A 7,729-nucleotide genomic window follows, 5' to 3' on the forward strand; every position below is an offset into this window, starting at 1 on the left:
GCCAAAGAGCATTTCCATTGAGAAAAAAAAAAATCTTTCTTGATGTTAAACATAGAGAGCCTGCCTTTTAGAAGTTCTCCCTCTAAACACCTTGTGCAGCCTCCCGACAGACTAACAAAAAGCGCCTTTTCACCAACTCAATTTATAATACGCCCCTCAAAACTCACAACCGAATAACAATCCATCCGTATATTTGATTTCCAAGATCCATTCAAGGCAACTTGGCTCTTCGCAAGCAAATAATTTCAGGGAAGAAACTCAGTTTAGTCAACTACTGGTGCATTCAGCACACCACTTGCTTGTGCTTGTCAGGGTGGGCAAGTGGTCTAAGGCGCCAGACTCAAGGACATGTGTCTTTCCAGCTGGCTTGGGTGTTCTGGTCTCCAAATGGAGGCGTGGGTTCAAATCCCACTCCTGACAGCTTCTGCTTTTACCTCTCTTGAATTGTTCCAGTGCTACAGTGAATGACTGAAATATAAAAGCAGCAGAAGAAAGCAAGCAACTCAGTGCAATTTGTAAGTATTCTGCACTGTTAAAATGCACAGGTTTTCATACTTTTTGGAATTCGTAGCTCAAGAAGTGACTCCTGTTTCATTTTCTATTCACCAACTCGATTTGCATTCCGCCCCTCACACCTCACAACAGAATAACAAACGGCTTCATGTGCCACAGCATTCCCCTGTAGATTCGGTTTGCACTATGAATTAGGCGACCCCGAATGAAATATTTTTGTGTTGGCTCAAATGTGAGGAATTTCATGAACCCTCAAAAAGGAACGCTTGCAGAAAATGCCAGCAATTCAAAGCCTGTAGGCAGCATGAATAGACCAATTCTGCAATTTCTTTTATCGCGGGCGGTGCTTTCCGAGTCGATGGTATTGCATTAGAAATGAGAAGTCCTGAACTCTAAACACGTTCTTGCCATAACTGCTACTCCTGCTGCTACTCCTTTGTCCTCGAAAAAAGAAAAGACAGGCATGTTTTGAGTCTCAAAATGATCTTCTGGATCCACAAGAAACATGTAAATTTGATTGATTCCGCAGTATTTTGGATGTACTGTACTTATAACTTCCATCGAAGAGAGATTTCATCAGTTGCATGAAATTGAAACTTTCGACTTTTTGTCTGGTATTGAAAATATGTTTAAAAAAAACCATAAATAATTTTCTAACAAAATACTCATGAATTATTGCCAGGATCTATATTTAGTGTTCGGTAGTGATAACACTGCTGATATTGGTTGAGTAGAAATCTATGATGTATTGACAGCTTTATCTGAAGCGAGAAGTCCTAGAACGCCATCTATGAAGTTTAAGGATTCATACCAAGAAATGCCTTTTGTTTCCCACCCCAACTGCTGCTTTGGCATTACACATTATGTGAACATTACCAGTTTTGGTAGCTTCTGGGCACGATTTTCCTAAACTGAAACTTATTACAAAATTCTTTAAGATGAACCATGTCCAAAAATTGTAAATCAGGACTAATTTTAATATCAAATGAAATTACTACCGAGGAAAAGGCTTAACTGAAATATGAATAAGACTATGCAAGCCTGAAAAATAGAACAATTCAATTTATAGAACTTATTTTTTTATTTTTTGAGAGATGGGCTCACACACCGGAAGACACTAACGTTTCTCTTCGTTAGAGTATGTGAATAACAGTTTAACCCCATTTGTTTGTAATTGTGATTCTGTTAAAATTTAAAAAAACATCTATCAATAGTAAGAAATTATCAAGAAAGTAAGAAATTGTGTTATTTCATAAACTGTAAGACATGAAGACATTTACAGGTTATATCCTTTGCTTTGTCTTTTAACGCAAGCGGTCAGGATCCAAGCCCATGTTCGGACGGTTGTGTTTCTCTTGTAATCATCAAATGTCATTGTTTTGTCCTTCAGTTCTTTCTCAAGTTGTACCATGGATATTTTATACCATCGATACTTTTCATGCTCTTTTGCATTTTCCTTCACATACGGAAAAAAACTCAAGGCGTTCTAGTCACTGTGCTACACAGTACAGGACACGCAGTGAGTAATTCGCGCAGCTTTCAGAGGAATCCAGAGGGAGGACTCTTAATGCAAGGAGCTGTTTTTTTTTGCATTAATCATTATTAACCAGAAACAGCTGCACAACTGGTTGCATTTGTGATTATGTCACTTCTCTGCTTCAGCAAGGTCAATAAAAGACTCTGAAAGTAGTAGAGAAAAACTGAATTAAAATCATATTAGCAATTCTGAGCGATATCTGCATACAGGCAATCCAATAAGAACGTTGAAATCTTTGAATGTCATCTCTCTATATATTGCGCTGCTTTTTACTTGGAGTAAAACTATTGGATTGAAGGGTTAAAATGTAACCCTTGTTACATCTTGTAAATCAGGACTAATTTTAATATCAAATGAAATTACTACAGAAGAAAAGGCTTAACTGAAATATGAATAAGACTATGCAAGCCTAAAAAGTAGAACAATTCAATTTCTATAACTTATTTTTTAATGTTTTGAGAAATTGGCTCACAAACTGGAAGACACTAACGTTTCTCTTTGTTAGAGTATGTGAATAACAGTTTAACCCCAAATATTTGTAATTGTGATTCTGTTAAAATTCAATAAATCGTCTATCAACAGTAAGAAATTATAAAGAAAGTAAAAAATTGTTTTATTACAGAAACTATAAGACAATGAAGTGAGTTTACTTCGCTTTTGTTCTTTTGACTTAAGCGTTCAGGATCCGAACCCATCTGCGGATGGTTGTGTTTCTTGAATCTCTTGTAATCATCAAAAGTCGCTGTTTTGTGCTTCAGTTTTTTCTCGAGTTGTACTATGGATATTTTATATGATCAATACTTTACATGCTCTTTTGCATTTTCCTTCACATACAGAAAAAGTTCAAGTTGTTCATATCACTGTGCTGCACATTTACGCTGGACCACCTGTAACAGTACAGGACACACAGTGAGGAATTCGTGCAGCTTTCAGCTCAGTGCGGAGTCCAGAGGGAGGTCTCGCTCGCTGAATGATCTCTCAGGAAATCCCGGGTGAGATTCAAAAGGTAAACCTGGCTCTCTATGAACACGAGCAAAGAGTTCTCACTCAACAGAAGATTTCGATGTGAGTACAGTTATATAAAACACCTGAAGATGCCAGGGATTGAACCCCGGTCCTGTGGAGCAGTAAGTGACTTGTAGTGCTGACATAAGAGATACTTACATAAAGTGCTTTTACTGACCATATTACAAATCACAGGAAGTAAGGTCTTGAAACATTGGGCAGTAGTGGGATTTAAACCCACGCCCCTGAGAGAGTGGAGCCTAAAATCCAGCATATTAGACCATTCAGCCACACTACCTCTGGCCCCTTCTCCTTTCCTCTCGTTGCTGAGTATAAGTGCCTTCATGCAATTGAGCCAGGTTTGAATCCCAGCCAATGCATCTCCAAATCTTTTCAAATGAATCTGTGATCTTGTAGCACATCCTCTGAAACCAGCAATCGAAATTGGAAACGTCTTCTTCAACACTGAAAAGCTCAATTAGGATGAAGCAGTAATACACAGGACAGCAGTACCATATGTGTTCTTGATTGATTCAGACTCGTTCTCAGTGGTTCTTGCTCACCAAATAACTAAAAAGCTGAGGAAGAACGCTACGAAAAATACTAATCAAAATACAAAATAATAATCAGTATTAACCAGAAACAGCAGAAAAACTGGTCACAATTGTGATTATGTCGCTTCTCTGCTTCAGCAAGGTCAATAAAGGACTCTCTGAAAGTAGTAAAGCACTAAAGCACTGCAAAACTGAATTCAAAATCATATTAGGAATTCTGAGTGGTGCCTGCTTACATGCAATCCAATACGGATGTTGTCTTTAAATAAGAATTCTCTATGTTTCCCTGCCTTTTCCCTGGAGTGAAACTATTGGATTGAAGGAATTCTTATGACAGGTTTACAAGGTGCTGTTGATATTTGGATGTCTATGAACTCGTGATTTTTATATACTTTAAATAACGGCCATACACACAGAATAAAATGACAGTACTGATGATTTTTCCTGAGATGAAGCACAGCTTATCTTTCCAAGACTGCTTATAAAGGCAAGCCAGTGGATACTTTAGCAGAACTTTGAAAAACGTTCAGCTTCGTAACCAACAAATTCCCCATTTAGATCTGACATGTGAGGTATGCTTTGTGATTGCTTGAAGTGAAACCCACAATCTCTTTTGAACTTAGACAAGTTATTTCTGATGGAGCGCTATGCGGAAAGACATAATCAGCTCTACCCCTGAGGATGACTCGACTTGAAAATGCAGAACATTAACGTTTCACAGAAAAAAGGAGCACAACCGACATTAAAATTGAGGGCGCACTGTGATTTGCACTGACTCAAAAGTGATCTTGGTAGACAAACTTCCCTGCTGAAGGTGGAAACGATAATTTGTGTTGAGAAGAAGAAACACTTTTTTTTCCCTGCTTTGATGTTAAGCTGATAAAGTAGCTTTTAACACATTGCTCCATTTGGTGGTTGTAACACAAAAACTCCTAGCAGCAGTGGGATTCAAGCCCACACCCCAAAAGAGACTGGAGCCTTAATCCAGCGCCTTAGACCGCTCGGCCATGCTACCCGCTGTGCACTGTCTCTTTGTCTCATTACTTGCCCGGAGGAAGCCGGGTGGGTTTTGCTCTTGTCGCCCGAATTAGTGGCGTTATAACCGTGGAACCAACTGCACCTGCTTTTTCTGAGATGCTTCCCCTCTCATGGCGAGATCTCTACTTCTTTAACACCTCTTGATAAAGATCTTCTGTTGAACAGGTTTCAGACCTCTGCGTACAGCACCCTTGATGTCATTTTATTTTTACAGCAGCCGCATCCGGAAAGTTGTGTCTTTTAGGTTTTATTTGAACAACAAAACTACACACAATACAAACAAGAGCACATATAACGTATCAAGAAAATCGTCAGGGGCACATGCTATAATACAATGACACTTTATGAAAAACGATTACACAAGGTAAATAAAGATAAGGTCCGCACAGCTCGTTCTTACATTTCGAAAGAGTCCGTAAATACCCCTTTACGTCTATTTTGAACTGTTCAAACGTAGGACTCTTCCCAGACCATTTCACTTTATACCACATTCCTAAACGAGGATGCTTCTCCTGTTTTAGAACTATTTTGGGCGGTATGGCTTATACAACACACCCACAGTATTCTAATGGTGGACTGCAGATCTGTGCTATAGTTCAGTCGAATTCAAAGGATCCAGCAATCTTACTGGATTTGACTGGGATTCTGAAATGTCTCTTGCAAAAGTATTCGGGTTTGCTTGAACCTTTGATAAAAAAAAGTGATCTGATCTGAAACTACCCAGCTTACAATCTCTGAGGTAGTTGTCACTAAACTCGGACGTGATGTGGCACACATGTGCCATGTGCCTTTACTTTTGTAAAAAACTGGTATCGGGAAAAGTTTCTTAATATTTCTTTTGATTAGCATGCAAGAAAATGTGATCATTACCTATGGAATTTCCCGCCAGCGTGGAGCTTGAATTCACAACCTTGAGACTCAGTGTTCAAGAGTCACAGAAGAGGTCAGCCTGGTCTTCAGTTTGCAAACGATAAGCTCCGGCAGTGCTCCTCTGTAAAGCAGATTGTTCGGATCGGTTATGTGGGACGGCACTTCGATACTAAGATCGTTTGCAGCACACGCATGGTTTCCCCCTTCACGCAAAAACATAGACGAAGGAAACTCTCTTGTCTTGGGCTGCTGACTCCCGGATTTAAAGCGCTCTGGGTGCCAGCTATGTCTCTAACAAGCACACTATAAAGATAGGAATTACACTTTGCTCACGTCACGCATGGAATGGCGAGGCTACTTGTTCCAATATTATCTAGTCTCACCTCATATGGTGCCGATTCCTGGTTTTCATTTAAGAAAGAGCACTGCAAACACCGTAAACAGTGCAAAACGTGTGATGAAAGAAGTCTTTTCCCCCCTTTGTCTAAAGCAGAACATAGCGGAGTCATGCCGAGGGTTGTGAGATCAAGATTTCAGTGGAGCACTGTCGTCTACGTCTTTAGCTACATGAGTTGGACATCCTCTTGTACAGGGAAAGCAGATTGAGATCCTCTGACATGAAAAGTGACAGATAAAAGCCATTTCTCATCCTTTCTCTTAGTGGTGGAACTATCGCATGTAAATGAGGCAACTTGCAAGGCGAGCAGGCTCGGTGCACACCGAACACAGATGTCTCAGAGCAGTTGAGACGTGTCCAAGTGGCTGTCAAAGGACAGCAGTTTGCCAGGCGCAGTGGCTTAGTTGGCTAAAGCGCCTGTCTAGTAAACAGGAGATCCTGGGTCCGATTCCCAGCGGTGCCTTTCTTCCTGTCTTACTGTACAGAATTTATCCTTATGGGCAAATCCCATGTCTTTTAATTCAGGTGAATGCAAGTGTTCGTTTCCTTTCTGGAACAACATGTTTTGAAAGAAATCTATACAGCTTGTGAAAGATGAAACACAAATCTTGCTTATCAGTGAAGAAAAGGTACTCCCAGCAGGCCAGCTAATACCAGCAAAGTTTTTTTTTCACCCTAACCCAGAGAATGGAGAAAAGCGAGGCGCCTGTGGCTCTGCAGTGTAATCAGTTCGCGAGTTCGGCGGTTAGCTGAAAGAGTGGTAAATGGAGCTCGCCCCAGCCCGTCCTTATTCTTTTAAAGAGGATAAAAAATTAACTTCGCCGCCATTACTACCAGCTTTAAAAGACTGCCATGGGCACGGAAAAAAACACACTACAGATGACTTTTCTGGAACCGAAGCAGAGATTCCTTTACGAACCAACTGATAAAGCTCAGCCAGTGAATACTGTTAACAGAATGTGAAAGCACGATCAACTTTGTAACTGCTACCACAGGAAAAACAGCAAGAAGCAGGCTCCATTCCCCATTTAAATCTGTCGTGCGAGGCATGCTTTTTGCACGCATGAAGTAAATCCCACGATTGCTTTTGAACTTGGACAAAGTACTTCCAAAGGAGCGCTATGCGCAAAGATTTAACAAGCTCAACCCCCGCCGACGATTTGATGTGAAGAAGCAGAACATTCAAGTTTCACAGACAGAAGCAGCACGCCAGCACAGCCAACATTAAAACCGAGGGCACACTACGATTTGCATTGACACAAAAGAGATCTGGGCAGAAATCGTTCCCTGCATAACGCAAAAAGTGGCAAAGCGCTTTTGGGTTGAGAGGACGCAAGAAGGTTTTTGTTTTGTGCCTTGATGTCAAGCTGAGATAGTATCTTTAAACACTTTGCTTAGTTTCTCGAGAGACTGCCAAAAAGCAGTTCCCTCCCTTTCGTCTGAAGCCAGCTGAAAGGGGGTCTCGACAGAAGCACCTGGCAGCGGTGGGATTCGAACCCACGCCCCCGAAAAGACTGGAGCCTTAGTCCAGCGCCTTAGACCGCTCGGCCACGCTACCCGCTGTGCACTGTCTCTTTGTCTCATTACTTGCCCGGAGGAAGCCGGGTGGGTTTTGCTCTTGTCGCCCGATTTAGTGGCGTTATGACCGTGGAACCGACTGCACCTGCTTTTTCTGAGATGCTTCCCCTCTCATGGCGAGATCTCGACTTCTTTAACACCTCTGGATAAAGATCTTCTGTGGAGCAGGTTTCAGACCTCTGCGTACAGCACCCTTGATGTCATTTTATTTTTACAGCAGCCGCATCCGGAAAGTTG

The 7,729-nt window shown here is 41.1% G+C and overlaps 2 non-coding genes across 2 annotated transcripts; one reads left to right on the forward strand and one right to left on the reverse strand.

The window, feature by feature from the left end:
• Positions 1 to 307: 307 nt before the first annotated feature.
• trnal-caa (transfer RNA leucine (anticodon CAA)) lies at positions 308 to 420 on the forward strand. Its single transcript has 2 exons — positions 308 to 345; positions 375 to 420. It is a non-coding gene; the product is annotated as a tRNA-Leu (tRNA).
• A 6,970-nt stretch (positions 421 to 7,390) lies between these two features.
• trnal-aag (transfer RNA leucine (anticodon AAG)) lies at positions 7,391 to 7,472 on the reverse strand. Its single transcript has one exon. It is a non-coding gene; the product is annotated as a tRNA-Leu (tRNA).
• Between the last annotated feature and the right edge of the window lie 257 nt (positions 7,473 to 7,729).

Source organism: Lepisosteus platostomus, chromosome 5, assembly GCF_059453375.1.
Source record: "Lepisosteus platostomus isolate fLepPlt1 chromosome 5, fLepPlt1.hap1, whole genome shotgun sequence".
NCBI classification, from domain to species: domain Eukaryota; kingdom Metazoa; phylum Chordata; class Actinopteri; order Semionotiformes; family Lepisosteidae; genus Lepisosteus; species Lepisosteus platostomus.